The 19,355-nt window shown below is 32.0% G+C and overlaps 1 pseudogene; it reads left to right on the forward strand.

Annotated features, from left to right (window-relative positions):
• The first annotated feature begins 351 nt into the window (after positions 1 to 351).
• Positions 352 to 3,112, forward strand: LOC127121520 (uncharacterized; annotated as a pseudogene).
• The last annotated feature ends 16,243 nt before the right edge of the window (positions 3,113 to 19,355 follow it).

The following is a 19,355-nucleotide window of genomic DNA, read 5'->3' on the forward strand; positions in this document are numbered from 1 at the left end:
ATAACAGGAACAACAACAATAAAACAACAATAATAACAGCAACAACAATAACAACAACAACAACAACAACAACAACTAAGACAACCACAATAACAACAACAACACCAAAAACAACAACAACCATAACAACAACAATAACAATGACAATAACAACAACAACAATAGTAGCAACAACAACAACAATAACAAGGTGTTATAACTCTCCCCCACTTAAGAACAGTTATTGCACTCTCGCAAGATTCATACGACAATATCAACAACAACAACATCATCATCATCAACAACAACAACGATAACAAAAACAAAAACAACAATGGCAACAACAATAATAATAACAACACGAATAACAACAATAACAATAATAACAACAATAGCAACAACAACAATAACAATAGGAACAACAACAATAAAAACCACAATAACAACAATTGCAACAACAACTACAATAACAACAACTACTACAACAACAACAAAAACAACATCAACAATAATAATAACATCAACAATAAAAAACTGTAACAACAGAAGCAACAACAATAACAGGAATAACAACAACAATAGGAATAACATCAATAAAAATAATAGCAACAACAATAACAGGGTGTTATAACTCTCCCCCACTTAAATACAGTTACTGCACTCTCGCAAGATTTGTACAACAATATCAACAACAACAATATTATCAACAACAACAACGGCAATAACAATAACAATAACAATAACAATAATAACAACAACTACAACAGTAACAACAAGAATAACAACAATAACAACAATAATAACACTAATAATAACAAAAACAACAAAAATAATAACACGAACAACAACAACAATAACAACAATAACAATAACAACAACAACAACAACAACAAAAACAACAACAACAAAAAACAAAATTGTAACAACAAAAACAATAACAAATTCAACAACTACAAAAAAAAAACAATAGCAACATCAACAGCAATTGCATCAGCAACAACAACATCATCAACAACAAAAACAATAATAACCACAACAATAATAACAATAACAACAACAATGACAACAAAATCTTCTACAACAACAATATCAACATCAATAACAATAATAACAACAACAATAAAAACAATAGCAACAACAACAACAATACCAATAACAAAAGCAACAGTAACAACAATAACAATAGGAACAAGAGCAACAATAGAATACTAAAACTAACACTAACAACAATAGCAATAACAGTAACATCAACAACAACTACGAAGACAACAATAATAACAACAACAATAATAGCAACAATAGCAACAACAACAACAATCATAACAACAATAGCAACAACAGCAATAATAACAACAACAACAGGAACATAAATAACAACAACAACAACACTAACAACCAACAATAGTAATAACAAACAACAAAGCAAAACCAACAACAGAAACAACAACAAAAACAACAAAGCAACAACAAAAGCAATAGTAACAACAATAACAATATGAACAAGAATAACAATAGAATACTAATAATAACAACAATAACAACAATAATAATAACAGTAACATCAAAAACAACTACGACGACAACTATAATAACAACAACAATAATAGCAACAATAGAAACAACAACAACAACAACAACAATAACAACCAACAATAGTAATAGTAACAACAACAATAACAACAACAATAACAAAAACAACAGCAACATCATCAACAACAACAATAGCAACAACAACATTAGCAATAGTAACAATAACAACAGCAACAATAATAACAACAATACCAACTACTTTAGCAGCAACTGCAACAACAACAGGAACAACAACAGTAGTAACAACATAAACATTAACAACCACAACAACAAAAACAACAACAACAATAGCAACAACAATAACAACAACTGCATCAGCTACAACAACAACAACTACATCAACTACAACAACAACAGCAACAACAACAACAACAATAGCAACAATAATAACAACAACAATAGCAACAACAACAACATCAACAACAATAACAACATCAATAACAACAACAACATCAACACCACCACCACCAACAATAACAACAATAGCAACAACATTAACAACATCAACAACAACAACAATAGCAACAACAGAAGCAAAACCAACAACAGGAACAACAACAAAAACAACAAAGCAACAACATCAATAATAACAGGAGGTTATAAGTGTCCCCCACTTAAGAACAATTACTGCACTCTCGAAAGATTTGTATCAACAACAACAACACCAAGAACAACAACAACAACAAAAACAACAACAACAACATCATCATCATCAATAACAACAACAACAATGACAATAATAACAACCAAAATAACAACAACAATAACAACACGAATAACAACAACAACAACTACAACTACAACAACAACAAAAAGAATAAGAACAACAACAATAGCAATAACAACAACTACTACAACAACAAGAACATCATCATCAACAACAACAACAACAGAAACAACACTAATAACAACAACAACATCAATAACAGCAATAATAACAACAACAACAACAACAACAATTGCATCAGGAGTAACAACAATAGCATCAACAACAACAATAGCAATAACCACCACAACAGCAACAACAACTACAACAACAATAACAATAACAACAACAACAATAATAATAATAACAACAACAACAATATAACTAACAACAACAACAACATCAATAGCAATAATAACAATAAAACAATAACAACAATAGCAACAACAACAACATCAATAATAATAATAATAATAATAATAATAATAATAATAATAATAATAATCATAGCAATAACATAAGCAGCAATAACACTAACAACAAGAATAACAATAATAAAACAACAATAACATTAACAAAAACAATAGAAACAAGAGTAACAACAACAACAACTATGACAACAACAACAACAATAATAACAACAACAAGATTAGCAACAACAACAACAACTACAACAATAATAACAGGAACAACAACAACAACATCAACATCAAGAATAACCCCAATAACCAATAATAGTAATAGTAACAGCAGCAACAACAACAACAACAACAACAACAATAACAACAACAAAAACAACATCAACATCATCAACAACAACAAAAATAACAACAACAAAAACAACGTCAACATCATCAACAACAATAATAACAATAAAATTAGAAATAGTAGCAACAATAACAACAATAGTAAACTCTAGAACAACAACAACAAAAACAACTACAGCTACAACAACAATAGTAACAACTAGAATAACAATAACAACAACCAAACACAATAACACCAACACCACAAGAACAACAACAACAATAACAATAGTAGGAGCAATAACAGCAACAACAATAACAATGACAATAATAACAACAGAAACAGCAACAACCACAACAATAAGAACAACAACATCATCAATAACAACAACAACAGCAACATCATCAGCAGCAACAACAAAAACAATAGCAGCAACAACAATAACAACAACAACATCAACAACAACAATATCATAAGAATATCAATAAAAACAATAACAACATCAACAACACCAACACCAACAACAATAATAGCAACAACAACAATATCATCATCAATAACAACAATATCAACAACAGTAGCAACAACAGAAGCAACAACAACAATAGGAATAATAATAACAACAACAACAATAATAGGGTGTTATAACTCTCCCCCACCTAAGAATAATTACTACACTATCTCAAGATTCGTACCAACACAGAGGTGGTCTACAATAAAAACAACAACAACAAAAACAACAAAAACAACAGCAACAAAAGCAACAACAGCAACAACAACATAAACAATAACAACAATAATAACAATAACAATAATAACATCAAAACCAATAACAACAATAATATCAACAACAATAACAACAACAAATGTAACAACAACAACAACTATAATAAATTCAATAATAGGTACCACAACACCAGCAACAACAACATGAACAATAACAACAATAGCAAAAACAACAACAACAACAACAACAATCAGAACAGCAACAACAATAATAACAACAACATCAACAACAATAATAACAACAATAATAACAACAATAGCAACAACAATAGCAACAACAACAACATCAATAGCAACAACGGTAACAACAACAATAACAACAACAGGAACAACAACAATAATAAAAACAACAACAACCAACAACAACAACAGTAACAACATCAACAACAATAACAACAACATTAGCAAAAACAACAATAACAACAACAATGACAACGAAAACAAAAACAATGACGACGACAACAACAACCACAACAACAATATCAACGACAACAACAATAGTAGTAACAACAAAAATAACAATAACAATATCGGCAAAAACAACAGGAACAGAACCAACAACAATGAAAACAACAACAATAACAATAATAATAACAACAACAACAATAGTAATAATAATAACAACTACAACAACATCAATAATAACAACACCATTAAAAGCAACAACAACAACAACAATAACAATAACAATACCACCACCAACAACATCAACAACAACACTAACAACATCAGCAAACAATAACAGCACCACAAGCAACAACAACAATAGTCACAACAACAACATTAATAACAGCAACTGCATCAGCAGCAACAATGACAATAACAACAATAACAATAGCAGCAACAACAATAACAACGCCACCAAAAACAACAACAACAAAAACAACAGCAACAACAACAATAACAGTAACACCAACAACAGCAACATCATCAATAACAACAACAATAATAATAATAACAATAACAATAACAACATCATCAATAACAACAACAGTAATAATAGCAATAGCAAAAACAACATCAATAACAATAACAGCAGAAGCAACAACAACAATAACAATAGGAACAGCAACAATAACAATAACAATAATAACAACAATAGCAACATCAATAACAACAACTACAACAACAACAACAATAGCAACAACAACATCAGCAACAGCAATAACATGTACAACAACAACAACAGTAGCATTAATATCAACAACCAACAATTGCAATAGTAACAACAGCAACAATAACAACAACAAGAATAACAACAACAGATCAACACCAATAACAATAAAACAGTAACAACAACAATAACAACAATAACAACATTAGCAATAGCAACAACAACAATAACAATAAAAATAACAACAACAGTACCAACAACAACGATAATAAAACAACAACAATACCATCATCAACAACAACAACAATAATAATAATAACAACAAAAGCAACAATAAAAACAACAAAAGGAACAACAACAATAACAATAATAACAATAACACCAATAGGAGCAATAATAATAATAATAATAATAATAATAACAATAACAACAACAATAGCAACAACAACAACAATAACAATGACAACAGCAACAAAAATAACAACATAAATAAACAAATAACTACAACAGCAACAACAACAACAAAAGTAACAACAGCAACAACAATAATAACAACCACAAATATAAAAATAAACAACAATAATAGCAACAAAAGCAACAACAACAATAATAGGAACAACAACAACAACAACAACAATAACAGTAACAACAACAATAACAACAACAACAATAATAACAACAACCACTACTACAATAACAATAGCAACAACAACAACAATAACGACAACAACAAAAACAATAATAACAACAATAACATCAACAATAATTTTATAAACAACAACAACAACAATAACAACAATAACATTAACAACAATAAGAACAACAATATCAAAAACATCATCAATAATCAACAATAGCAATAGTAACTACAACAACAACAACAACAACATAATAACAACAATAACAACAATAATAACAACAACAACAATAACAATAAGAAAAACAACAACAAAAACAACAGCTATAATAACAACAACAGTAATAACAACAATAATAACAACAACAACAACAACAAAACAATAACAATAACAACAACAGGAACAACAGGAGCAACAACGGTAATAACAATAGCAACAACATCAACAACAATAATAACAACAACAACAACATCAATAACAACAACAACAACAATAACAATAATAGCAACAACAACAACAATAATAACAACGACAACAATAATAATAACAGCAACAACAGTAATAACAACAAAAACAATAACAACAACAACAAATAAACTATCCATTAAAAAAACTATCACCAAACTTCCTAGTATATCCTTTTTTTTTAATTGTTCTAGGCAAAGGACATATTTGTAATTAACAAATGCAAAAAAATAATTGAAACTAGCTCATTATGCCACCTCATTCATTTTCCACTTTTTACCTTTAACTTTTTCACCTTTTCTTTTCTTCTCTTAATTCAAAAGTCAAATTTCGCTCACATTTCTTTTTCTCACACTTTCACACTTTTATTTTAATTTTTTCTCTCTCCATTTTTTTTCCTATTTTATTTTGAACCTCTTTTTAATTTAATGAATAAGAACATAGAAAAATATTGAATTTTTAAAACACAAAATTTAATCTAAAGAATTATTCATACTTTATATGATTATTGTTCATTTTATAGTTAAGCAACTCATTTGAAATTGACACATGTATTTAAATACATTTTATATTGTCAAGATAATATCTATTTTATTTTAATTAACAATTATGTTTATTTTAGAGACAATTTCTTTATTTTCCAATGTGATTTTTTTTTCTTTCTCCATCTCACGAGTCTTTTTTTTCTTTTTTCTATAATTATTTAATATAATTGAGTTTATATGATCATTGTTAATTTTACAATTATGTAACACATTTTAAATTGACATGTATATCTAAAAACATTTTATATTGTATCAAATTGAATATTACTCAATAGTGATGCACACCACTAACTTTCCATCTTACGGGTCATTATAATGTCAATATTTATTTTATTTTAATTAATAATTATCTTTAATTGAGAGATGAAGTATTTATTTTCAAATATAAAAAAAAAAATCCCAATTTTTTTTTCACTTCAAATTTACACATATATTTAAATATATTTTATATTGTATTAAATAAATTTATATGTGCTGATGTCCGGATATCTTACTAATCTGAAAAATTAATAAGGTAAATTAGAGGGAATAATGACATGTTTTAATAATAGGTAGTATCATGATAAACCAAGTCAAAATCGAGTAGGGTCATTGGCATGCTATGGATAACTATTAGAATTTGAGTATCTATCCACATAGGATCATAAATATCCAAGAGAACATAGTAAAGATGCAGCACGTGCAAATGAGAAATTTGTTTCTTTTTTGCTGGATCCAACTTATTCTTGTGTTTTTTTCTACTAAATGGCAATCACTTAACCAACACTTTCATTAGTTTATTAAATATATACAAAAGATTTTGTATGCTTTGCTATCAATTATTTTCTCACCTAGAGTAGCAGCGCAATCGTTGATAAGGAACTGTTCTTTGATTATGAGTTTGGAGGGTATATGATAGAATGAGTTGTTCTTGTTTTCTATTTCATCAATTATTTTTAATTAAACTAGTAAATACCCGTGCTTTCCCACGGAATTGCTATTACTTATTTGATTAATTCAATTAACATTTTAAAACATATTCCAACATTTTTAAACAATATTGTGTAAAAATTATAGTTAATTTAATATAATTACTATTATATGTATGTTAGTGTTATTAAAATAATGCTAATGTTAAATAATATTTCAGTGATAAGCATTTATCCTGTGTATAATTTACATAATAAAATCTAATTTTATTATTCTTATTTGTATTTAAAATATATAAAAATAATAATAAGTTTAACAAATTAATTAATAAAAATAAATGCTTATTTTAAACATAAAAATTAAACTAAAAGTAATATAAAAAATAAAAAACTAATTTATATAAAAAAAATACATATAAAAGTTATGGGCAAAGTATGTTTAATATGAAAAAAAGAAAATTAAAATAATTTATGTAAAAAATGACATGTGCCAAAATTATGGATAACGTCAATTTTGGTATTTGTAAAATATAATGTGAAAACAAAAATATAACTTACTAAAAGTATAAATTGACAAATAAGAAGAGGTAGAGTATTATTTTGGACACAAATTTGTGTCATGTATATTATTTATAATAAACTCAAATTAGTAAATTATTATTATTTTAATTTTATTTAAAATGATTAAAAATTAAATTTGACTAATATATTAGTATAGAAAACAAATTTGGTTTTGTGTATGAATTGAATATGCACATATGACTTAATTATTGATTAATCTCTAAAAAATATATAATTTTAAACAAATGAAATGGAAAAAAGATATAGTTAATATATTAAAAAAAACACTTTTATGTTTTAAATATTAAAAAACAAATAGTAATTCTAATTAACTATTTTGTTAGAAAAATAAGTTTCATTTATATATTTTATAATAAATTTTAGGCTAAATTACAGTTTTGATCTTCGTGTTTTGCCCAACTCACGATATCAGTCCCCATGTTTATTTTTTAAACAGTTTTCGCCCCTTGCCCATTTATCACAAAAAAAACGCTTATGTGTCATTTTTTAACATTTGGCATTAATTTTTTTACCAGGTCATTATTAAATAAAAAAACAAATTAAAAAAAGTTATTAATTCATAAACGTTTATTTAACAAATGAAATTGGCACGATAATTCAGAAATCAAATCTCAGCTCATCGTGCTCATAGCTCTCTTCATCGCCCTGTTCATTGCACAGTTCGTTGTTGTTTCACCATCGTGTTCATCTTCTTCAAGTATCAGTTCTAATTGTTGCCCTAATTTGTCTCTTGTGTGATGGATTCTGAGTATGTGGAAATCACGAGTTCTTCTTCTCATTCTAGGAGGAGAAGGATCCAATGTTATTATAGGTTGGATTCACCACTTGCAACTGGGTGGACATGTGAGAATCCAGGTAGGAGGTTCTATGACTCTGGTTTACTCAAGGTGCATCTAAATCCCTAATTTTTAGTTTTATTCATCTTCTCAATTCAAATATTTCTGGGTAATTACTAAATTCCACCTTCTTATCTGTTTCATTCAGTTACAAGGGAGGAAATGGTGTTCTTTTTTTATTGGTACGATGAGAAGATACCAGAATGTTCAAAGGAAGTGATTAACTCGCTTTTGAAGAAGGTTAATGAGTTGAAGAAGGTTAATGAGTTGAAGAAGAAAGGTAGTTTAACAAAGAAGAGTGATGATGATCTGAAAAAGATCAAATTGTTGATTATGTTGTTGATTTTGTCTTGGTTTTTTATCATCATGTAGATCACAAAAGCCTTTGTTTAAGTTTAAATGTCATTGTTTTAAGGTTATTGTAGTAAGGTTTGAGTTCAATTGGTGTTACCTTTGATGTTCTGTTGTAAGGTATTAAGGTGTTACCTATGTTGTTAATGTAATTAGGTTTAGTAAGGTTAATGGCATGTAACAATGGTTTGATGTTGTATTTGATATTTCTGTCACAATGGTTTGATGCAATTCAATTGTTGTGTCACAACTTCAATTTTATTTTTATGTTACAATTTTTTGACAATGTTGTAATTGTATCCAATTTTCTGTCACAATTGTTCTATCCAATTTTACTGATACAATTGTTATGTCCATTTTTTACTAACACAATTGTTTTATTCATAATTACTGATAACATAAAATTCATGGTAACACAATTCATAATTCACTTTAACATAATTCATTGATAACATATTTCAATCCATAATTCAGTGATAATATTTCATTAATATTAAAAGGTTACATATTAAAGTTGTATCCTTTTTAAAAAGTGACGCACCTTACAAGGTTAAACATAAAACTTAACAAAGTGATAGCATCTTACATACAAGGTTACACATTAAAGTAGTAATCCATTACAATATTACACAATAGGTTCGTAAAACAAAAGGAATTCATCACACAGTAGATGCACTAAACTACTACATTAGTCTTGTGTTTGTGGCGCTTGTGATCCTTGTGTCAACACGGTTGGTGGTTCTTTTGTCGAATCTTTATTTTGCTTATTTGCCTTGTTAATTCCTTTGGGAAATTGTCGGTCCGCCATTGTTTTTCCTTTGCAAGTTCTTAAATTGTGTCCAAAATTCCCACAGCTCTTACACTATACAGTTGTCAAATGCCTCGGTAATACATTGCTTGAACTCGGTCCATCATTAGCTTTATTTCTCTTCTTCTTCTGCCTACTCGGAGCTCCTCTCATTACCAGTAGATTAATTGGTTCCCCTTGAGTTGTTGGCCAAAGTCTTGGACCGTTGGATGGGAGAACAATGTATGAATATGTTGGCTTGTTTTTCTGTTGATAGAAATAACACACACACACACACGCGCACACACACACACACACACACACACGCGCGCGCACAAACACACACACACACACGCGCGCACACACGCGCGCACACACACGCACAAACACACACACACACACGCGCGCACACACACACACACACACACACACACACACACACACACACACACACACACACACACACACACACACACACACACACACACACACACACACACACACACAACACACACACACACCACACACACACACACACACACACACACACACACACACACACACACACACACACACACACACACCACACACACACACACACACACACCACACACACACACACACACACACACACACACACACACACACACCACACACACACACACAGAGATATCTATATATATATATGTATATATATATATATATATATATATATATATATATATATATATATATATATATATATATATACACATATATATATATCTACATATACATATATATATATATATATATATATATATATATATACATATATATATATATACATATATATATATATACATATATATATATACATATATATATATACATATATATATATATATATATATACATATATATATATATATATATATATATATATATATATATATATATATATATATATATATATATATATATATATATATATGTACACACACATAAGTCCAGTCCAGCTTTACACAACATAATTGAACATATCAACTTGCACATGTATCAGTCGGTAAGACCCCAATTTTGACCCTAAGATCCCTCATGCATTCTATCGTAAGCATTAGCATTGGGATCATACCTTGGCATCCTCATTACCCCTTTTCATTGGGTTTGTTTTGGGAGAGATCACCAAGCACTTTGTGATTATGTCATACTTGTATATTATCATTTCACTAACCAAATTACCAAAAATATATCTTTGTATCTATCTAATTCTTTTGTAGGTAGGGGCATGATTTCCTTGATTCATTGATCACATCTAGGGTTTGAGACCCTCATGAATAAAGATCAAAATCAAGAATTGATTCAAGAATGGTTATGAGCATCATATATGAGTCCCAATGTCCTCTACATGTTATATTAATCAAGTTTGCTTCAAGAGTTTGAGGGTGATTTGCCTTGGAAGCCCTAGTTTGACTGGGTATCTTGAGTAACTTCTCCAACAAGTTATCTCACCAATTGATCAAATTTCTCAAGGGACACTTAAAATTTCACTATCTTATGCGTATATGATCTACCATGAGCCAAGAAAGTCAAAAGATTTGGAAATTAGCAAGTTGGTTGATGGTGGTTGGCCAGATGGATTCATCTGATCAAAACTGGGTCTTCCTAGACCCTATCTCCTACAATTTTCACCATATGAAAATGATTCCAAGAGAAAACATACTCTAAATGACATTATAAACAACTTTCATGTTGACACCTAGAGCTAGTTTTGCTTGTAAAATCATTTTCTATGTTGAAACATTATAGGTCATTTTGTCTAAACCCTAATTTGAAAGTCAACTTCCCAAGGCCATAACTTGTTCAATTTTTATGAGTTTAAAGATTTCAAAGTTTCACAATCAAATTCAAAGTGCCTACTTCAACTTTTATGTTTGGAGTGGGAGCTAATTCAACTTCTTTGAACATGTGATATGAGGCTACATTATAGGTCACTTTTGACCTATACCATTGATCAAGTGATTTTTCCAAACTTCAAAAATGCATAACTCTATCATTTCAAATCCAAATGACATGAAATTGGTGACCATTTTTAAGGTATTTGAGATAGATACAACTTTGATGAATACACTTTTCTCATTTGAAGCTCCTATAAAAAGTTAAGCAAGGTGGAGTATTGAGACATATGGCTTGACACTTAGAAAATTCTTGATATGTCAAATTTTTCCAAACTTCCACCTCAAATATCTCTAAGTTCCAAGCCCCAAATGAAAACGGGTTCAACATCAAACTTGTTCCTCTTGATCTCACCTTTCCAAAGAGCTCAAATTCATTCATTTTGGATGAGAAATGCATAGGTTGTGCATGGCTTAAACAAGATGATATCATTTGGCATGGATCAATCTTCAAGTGACAATGCACATGTACCTTGCAATCCAATCCATCTTCAAAGCATCTGATCATTCATTTGGACTCTCAAACCATCATTCGATGGGCCTATGCACGCTCATGCACCATGCTTTCATCATTTTGCCAAAATTGGAAAGTGAAAAGAGTGTGCAAATATCACATGGATTTGGCTATATATACAGCTGCATTTGCTCAGAATTCACACACATTACGCCAGCTTCGAATCCCCATTGAAAACCCTTCACACTAAGAGGATAACCCTAATAAATTCATTTGAATTTGAGCTTGAATCTCCACTATTTTGGAATTCAATTCTCCAGGAGTCCATTGATTCTAAGCCTTTCCATTCCTCTTCTGCAAGTAATTTAAGTGAAGCCAAGCACGATTCAGATCAAGATCTAGCAAGCTCAGATCTCCATTGAAGGTAATTTGCAGAAAATTTAAACTCTTCGATTCTCCTTGATTCTTGCTCAATTCCATTGATTCTTGTGTTGTCTGAAGTCCTACCAATGTAGGCAAGAAGATTGAGTTGCTTTGAGGCTAAATCGAAGCAACTCAAATCATGAACCTCATTTTTCAATTCCACATATCTCTCAATATAGTTGGAATTGGAAGAATTGGAGGTGATATTTGTGCTCAGTGATGTTTTCTCTTTAAAATCATGTCCCTGTTTTGAATTTTGGTGATGGTTTATGTTGACCAGTCTGGTGAAGCTTACCGGAGAAGACAACCGGAGCTCTGGCTCCGGTGATGATGTGTCTTGAGTCTGAGCCATGGGATCCAACTTCCACGTTTCAATCTTAGTTGTGCATTGTGATTACTCATGTTACAGCGTTGTTGACTAGGACATTGATGGAACGCGCGTTTTGGATCATCAGATCTGTCACCTTAATTAATGAGGGAGATCTGATGGTCCACGTATTTTAGCATTTTCTGAATTTCCATTTAATTCCATTTTCTTCAATAATTCATAATAAATTTAGTATTGATCCAAAAAATATGGGACCTTCACCAAAAAAAATTCAAATATTTTTTTCTTTCATATTCTAAATTAAAATTATTTTTTGGATCATTATTAATATTTTTCATGAATTAATTGATTTTGCATTTGTTTTTAATTATTTAAAAATATTTTTAAGTGTCCAAAAATTATGAAATTTTTTATCCAAGGTTCTTTGACCTTTTTTTGACCTATGATAAATCTCATGGCCATTTATTTGGTATTTTGATGAGATTTTAGGATTTGGACAAAACATATTTGAATTTAATGTATTATCTTTAATATTTTTAATTGAATAAATGTCATTTTAATTGTGTTGACCATTTGGATTGACTTAATTGAGTTTCTCATTTGTTGTTGGGCCTTGGTCAAAGTTGATTTGACTTTGTCAAGTTAATATTATTGGATTAGGGGATTGATGGAATGTACATTCCATCTCCCAAAATGAATGAATAATATTAATTTGGTAAAATTCCTCCTTTGACCAATTTGTGATCTCATTCATCCCTTTCCCTCTTCAGCTAATTCCCCTTCTTCATCCATTCATTTTCGATTGACCAATGACATCTCAAAATCCTAATGCTAGTTGATTGAAAGATTAACATGAGTATGGATGAGATTAGGCCATACCTTTGCATTTTTTGTTAGTGTGGTATGTTTAATGAGCATAGTTCATAATACTATGTCTCCAACATGCATTAACACCAAAATTCTATTACCCGGCCTCAAATAGTTATGACTTCTATATAAGTCTAATTACGATTGCTTAACATAACGCTAAATTTGTGACATAAAAGGAATAAGCATTCTTGTTAGTGAGATTGTAAGTCTCCCCTCTTCCATGGTATTGTGTGGAAACTAGGCCTTCTTTCCTTCCTTTGGAAGATGTTTTGGTACAAGGATCCATGCTTGTGGCAAGTGGGTTGAGTGTTCTCCAAAGAATGTCTTGAAATCAAAAGCAAAACAAAACTAACTACTAACTTACTAACCATTAACTTTTAATTTCAAGTCTTTACTTTAATGCAATTTACTTTTAGCACTTTATTATCATTTGCCATTATACATATCATTCTAATTGTTTATGTTAATGTAATTTTTCCTTTGTCCACTTGGACCATATTGTGTGATATTATTTTTCTTTGTGTATATCTTGTTTGCTTGTTTGGTCTTTGACCATGAATACACTTAATAATAATAAAAACCCTAAAAGACTTTTGAGTGGACTCTTGGTTTGATCTTGCCCAATTGGACTTAGAGTTTAGGCAACATTCCTTTGCTAATGGACTTGGCCAATGCCAATTTGTTGAAGAACCAAGAACTTGCAATTTGAATTCATCTGATACATCATTCAAGATCTCTCCAGTTCATCTGCAACATTGATCATTGTTAAGCTGTTATGTTGAACCTGTGACTTGTGGAATCCATCTGCTACATAGGTTATTTTGAAGAAGATCATGAAGTGGATAAGCTTGGATGAGGCCATCTTTATTTGATGCCTTTTCTCTTCAAGATTGATATAATTGTGCATTTGCGTGTTTCTTGATTCTAAAAGTCCAAGGGAATTCTGGGTTTCTATTGACATACTTGTCTATTGGATTGCTCCCATTTGGTCAGATCTTTTCAACTTTAAACTTTTAAATTTTTGTGCATATGGTAGTCTCTTCATCTTCTCCCCATTTATTTAATTTCAAAATCTCTCCCTCCATTTTCAAAACCTTCTGTGTGTGAACTACTTTTGTTCTAAACTTTGACCACTTTCAAAAAGATAGAAACTTTGGCCTTATGCCATTGCATTTTTAAACTTATTTTCTTAAATCAAACTTGTAAATAAACTTAATTATACTTGACTTAAAATTTCAAAAATCCAAAAAGAACTAACTCATTCAAACCATTTTAGGTCTTTGTGCCTTTCAAACTTAATTTTGTTAAAATCAAATGCATCCATTTTGAAATTTGTAGCACGAACTACGAGGTTTTGATCCCTCATTTTTATGTTGGTACATAGGCACAAGACCAAAGGTCTTGTCAAACTCAAAAATACAATTGATGAATTCTTTTCTCATCCCCCCATTTTATTTGTTTGTAAACATCACTTTGTACAAAATAAATATGTACACAAAAAGGGCTCTCTAGGAGTACCTAGGACACTTTGGGTGCTAACACCTTCCCTCTGGGTAACCAACCCCCTTACCTGTGATCTCTGATTTTTATTAGTTTTTATTTGAAAGCTTCTTACTAATTGGGTTTTGTTCGTACTTTTTCCCTTTTCCCTTTTCCCTTGGAAACAATAAAAGCGCGGTGGCGACTCTTGTTAATTGATCTCTAGCTTGTCAATAGCTTGATGATCATGAATTTCCCGCTACAGAAATTAAGTGACGACTCTGCTGGGGAGTAGTCTCCAGTGGGTTTAGCCTACTTTTTATGTGAATATATTTGTATATATGTGATGTTTGTATATATGTATGTGTGATATAATATGCTTGTTATGCTTGGTGATCTATGAGTGGTGAGATAAGTTCTAACCCAAACTTCAATGCAATTAAGATAGGAGGATGGTATAGTCATGTTTGACTTGTGTGGAGTAGTCGTTAACAAGTTGGCCTGAGACCCATCTGCTCAGTGGAGACTCCTTTGGCTTTGGGAATGTCACACAAGTATTTGTGGTTAGGCATAACTATTTCTAATTGGGTCTGAGAAGCTGAGGACCTTAGAGCACCTAACCCATCTTGGCCTATTTAGGACGTAGTGCTGAAACTGTTCAAGTGTAGACTTGATAACAGTTGTTACGCGATACTACACTCATACGAGTTTCTCTTGAGAATATTATGGGTCGATGAGTCAGTCATCTTAAACTGTAATATCCGATAGATGGAATTAAGACTCTGGGAACTTTTTTAGAACATGATCTATAGGTTTTTATCCTTAGTTCACTCCTTTGGGATGGTTCTTACCCAGACTCCATGCTCGTGACTTGCAACAAACCCTTGATTCTTGGTTGATCCAATCAAGTCTTGTCAATATCAATGGAACTTGGGTGTTGATAAGGTGTAAACCATAATCCACCAAAATGGATGATTGATCTTGACAAAGACTTGATTCATCCCTTGACCTTTATTTGCCTTGTGTGTGATCCCTTACTTGTGATTGTTGCATTCATACATTTCATGCGCATCATAACATTCATCATACAAAATTTCAAGGAAATAAGGTGTCATTTGCAAATATTTTCAGACCATGGATTGTGGACGAAGGAACACTAAGAAGTACAGTTTCAGATGTCCAGACTTGAAAGAGTTAAGGAAGCTAGCATCTTTTGTATTAGATCCCTTGGACTTCAAACAACGTCATGGGAAGCTTCTACCCATCTTGTCTTCTGATGTGATTGAAGGACTCTTGAGTGTATTGGTGCAGTTCTATGATCCTCTTTACCATTGTTTCACTTTCCCAGATTTTCAACTTGTGCCTACTTTGGAGGAGTATTCTCATCTTTTGGGGATGCTTGTTTCTAGTAGAGTACCTTTTAGTGGATTGGAGGAGATTCCCCGATCTAGTATTATTGCTGAAGCTCTTCACTTGAAGAAGTCTGAGATAGAGGCTCATTGGGTGAAGAAAGGAGGGTTATTTGGGTTTCCATCTGTTTTCCTCATCAAGGAAGCTACCACTTTTGCTCAAGCTGGTAGTATGGACGCTTTTGAAGCTATCTTTGTGTTGCTGCTCATCTATGGATTAGCATTATTCCCTAACATTGACGGTTTTGTTGATGTTAACGCCATTAGACTTTTCTTGATTGGCAATCATGTGCCTACTTTTGTTGGGTGATATGTATTTCTCTTTGCATCTAAGGAATTCTAAGGGTGGTGGAACTATTGTCTGTTGCACTCCTCTCCTGTACAAGTGGTTTATTTCACACTTACCTCAGACGCCTGCTTTTGTGGAGAACAAACAATGTCTAAGGTGGTCTCAGAGACATATGTCTCTCGTAAATGATGATATAGTTTGGTATGATCCGTCCTTAAGCAGTTTAGATATTATTGATAGTTGTGGTGATTTCTCTAATGTGCCTCTCATTGGTACATAAGGAGGAATTAACTACAACCCTGCTTTGGCTCTTCGTTAACTTGGGTTCCCCTTGAGAGACAAACCTAATAACATGTTGTTAGAAGGTCTTTTCTATCAAGAGGGTAAAGATCCCCAACATTTAAAGCAGAAGATTATGCATGCTTGGCATAATGTGCATAGGAGAGGAAGATCTGAGCTTGGTCCATGCAATTGTGTAGCTTTGGAAGCTTACACTCTTTGGGTGAAGAAGAGAGCTTTGGAGTTGAAGATGCCTTATCCTTGTGAAAGACCTATATCTATGGTTGTGGTTGAGACATTAACTCTCCCTAACCAAGATGTAGAGGAGTTGGAAGATGCGCTCATCAAGATGAAGCAAGAGAAGGATATGTGGGAAGAGCGTTTCCATGCTTTGAGCAAGAAGCATGAAGAGTTGCAGTTGGAGTCTAAGGACAAAGATGCACTGATTGAGCTACTTGAAGACCGAGTGACGAAGAGACAGAGAAAGCCAGAGGTTTCATCTTCTAGCATGCCTCAGCCTTCCGTTGCTTGGAAGAAGATTGTTGACCAGCTTGTCCTTGAGAAGACTCAGATGAAGGCTTCTTTTGAGATCGAGATTCGTCGCATTCGAAGGAAGTACGCGCCTTCAGCCAGATCTTCTGACATTGTTGTTAGGGATCCTTAGGATGACTAGTCTCATTTTCTCTTGTATCTTTTTATTTATGTTTCTGAAATTGTAATCAGTGTAATCCTTCCAATTTATATAAATAAAAAAATATTTTTTTTTGTCATATCAAAAGTATTGCAATTGTCATTTCAATTTTTATATATTTGCAAATGATATAGTAAGTTCCTTGGAAAATAAAAATAACCAAGCATTGCATTTCATGCACCATTTGCATAAGCAGGTTTTTGCCAAGTGTCTGATTGGTGTTCTTCTGTGCTTTAGCCAAGCTGACTCACCAGTACAACACCAGAGCTAATCGTCCAAAGATCATGGAGCACCTTGAGCAAGAGAACCTAGACTTTAAAGAGGAGATTGCCCGACTGACTGCCATGATAGAGTCAGTTCTTGCTGCCCAAAGCCAAGCTTCTCCAACTCCTGCAACTCCTCCCGCGAGGACAGTTATTTCTGAAGTGGTTACCTGTACTGTGCATGTTGCCACTGCCCACTTCACTCCGAATATTCCTGCTGGATTCCCTTGAGGAATGCCACCTAATTTTATGCTAGAAGATTTCGCTCACACCTTTGCTTCCATGCCGGCATCTAGCCCCGTCATGTCCGTGCCACCTCCCGTTGTGCACACTTTGCCGTGTGTAGAGGACACCATCTATCATTCCGAGCCATCTGAGGGCCCGGACGTCTATGAGAAGATGGATGAGATGAAGGATCAATTTCTTGAGCTGCGCAAGGAATTGAAAACACTGAGAGGCAAAGATCTGTTTGGGAAGAGTGTTGTTGAACTGTGCTTGGTACCCAATGTCAAAATCCCGGTGAAATTCAAAGTTCCTGACTTTGAGAAGTACAAAGGGAATTCTTGTCCACTCAGTCATCTTGTGATGTATGCCCGCAAGATGTCAACTCAGATAGATAATGATCAACTACTAATTCACTACTTCCAGGATAGCCTAACAGGTGCTCCACTCCGATGGTATATGGGGTTAGATAGTGCAAGCATCTGCACTTTCAATGACCTAGGGGAGGCTTTTGTGAAGTAGTATAAGTACAACGTGGATATGGCGCCAGATAGGGACCATCTGAGGTCCATGTCTCAAAAAGATAAAGAGACATTCAAGGAGTACGCCCAGCGTTGGAGGGAGTTGGCTGCCCAGATCACTCCTCCTTTGGAGGAGAAGAAGATGACGAAAATCTTTCT

The sequence above is a fragment of the Lathyrus oleraceus genome, chromosome 2 (genome assembly GCF_024323335.1).
Source record: "Lathyrus oleraceus cultivar Zhongwan6 chromosome 2, CAAS_Psat_ZW6_1.0, whole genome shotgun sequence".
NCBI classification, from domain to species: Eukaryota; Viridiplantae; Streptophyta; class Magnoliopsida; order Fabales; family Fabaceae; genus Lathyrus; species Lathyrus oleraceus.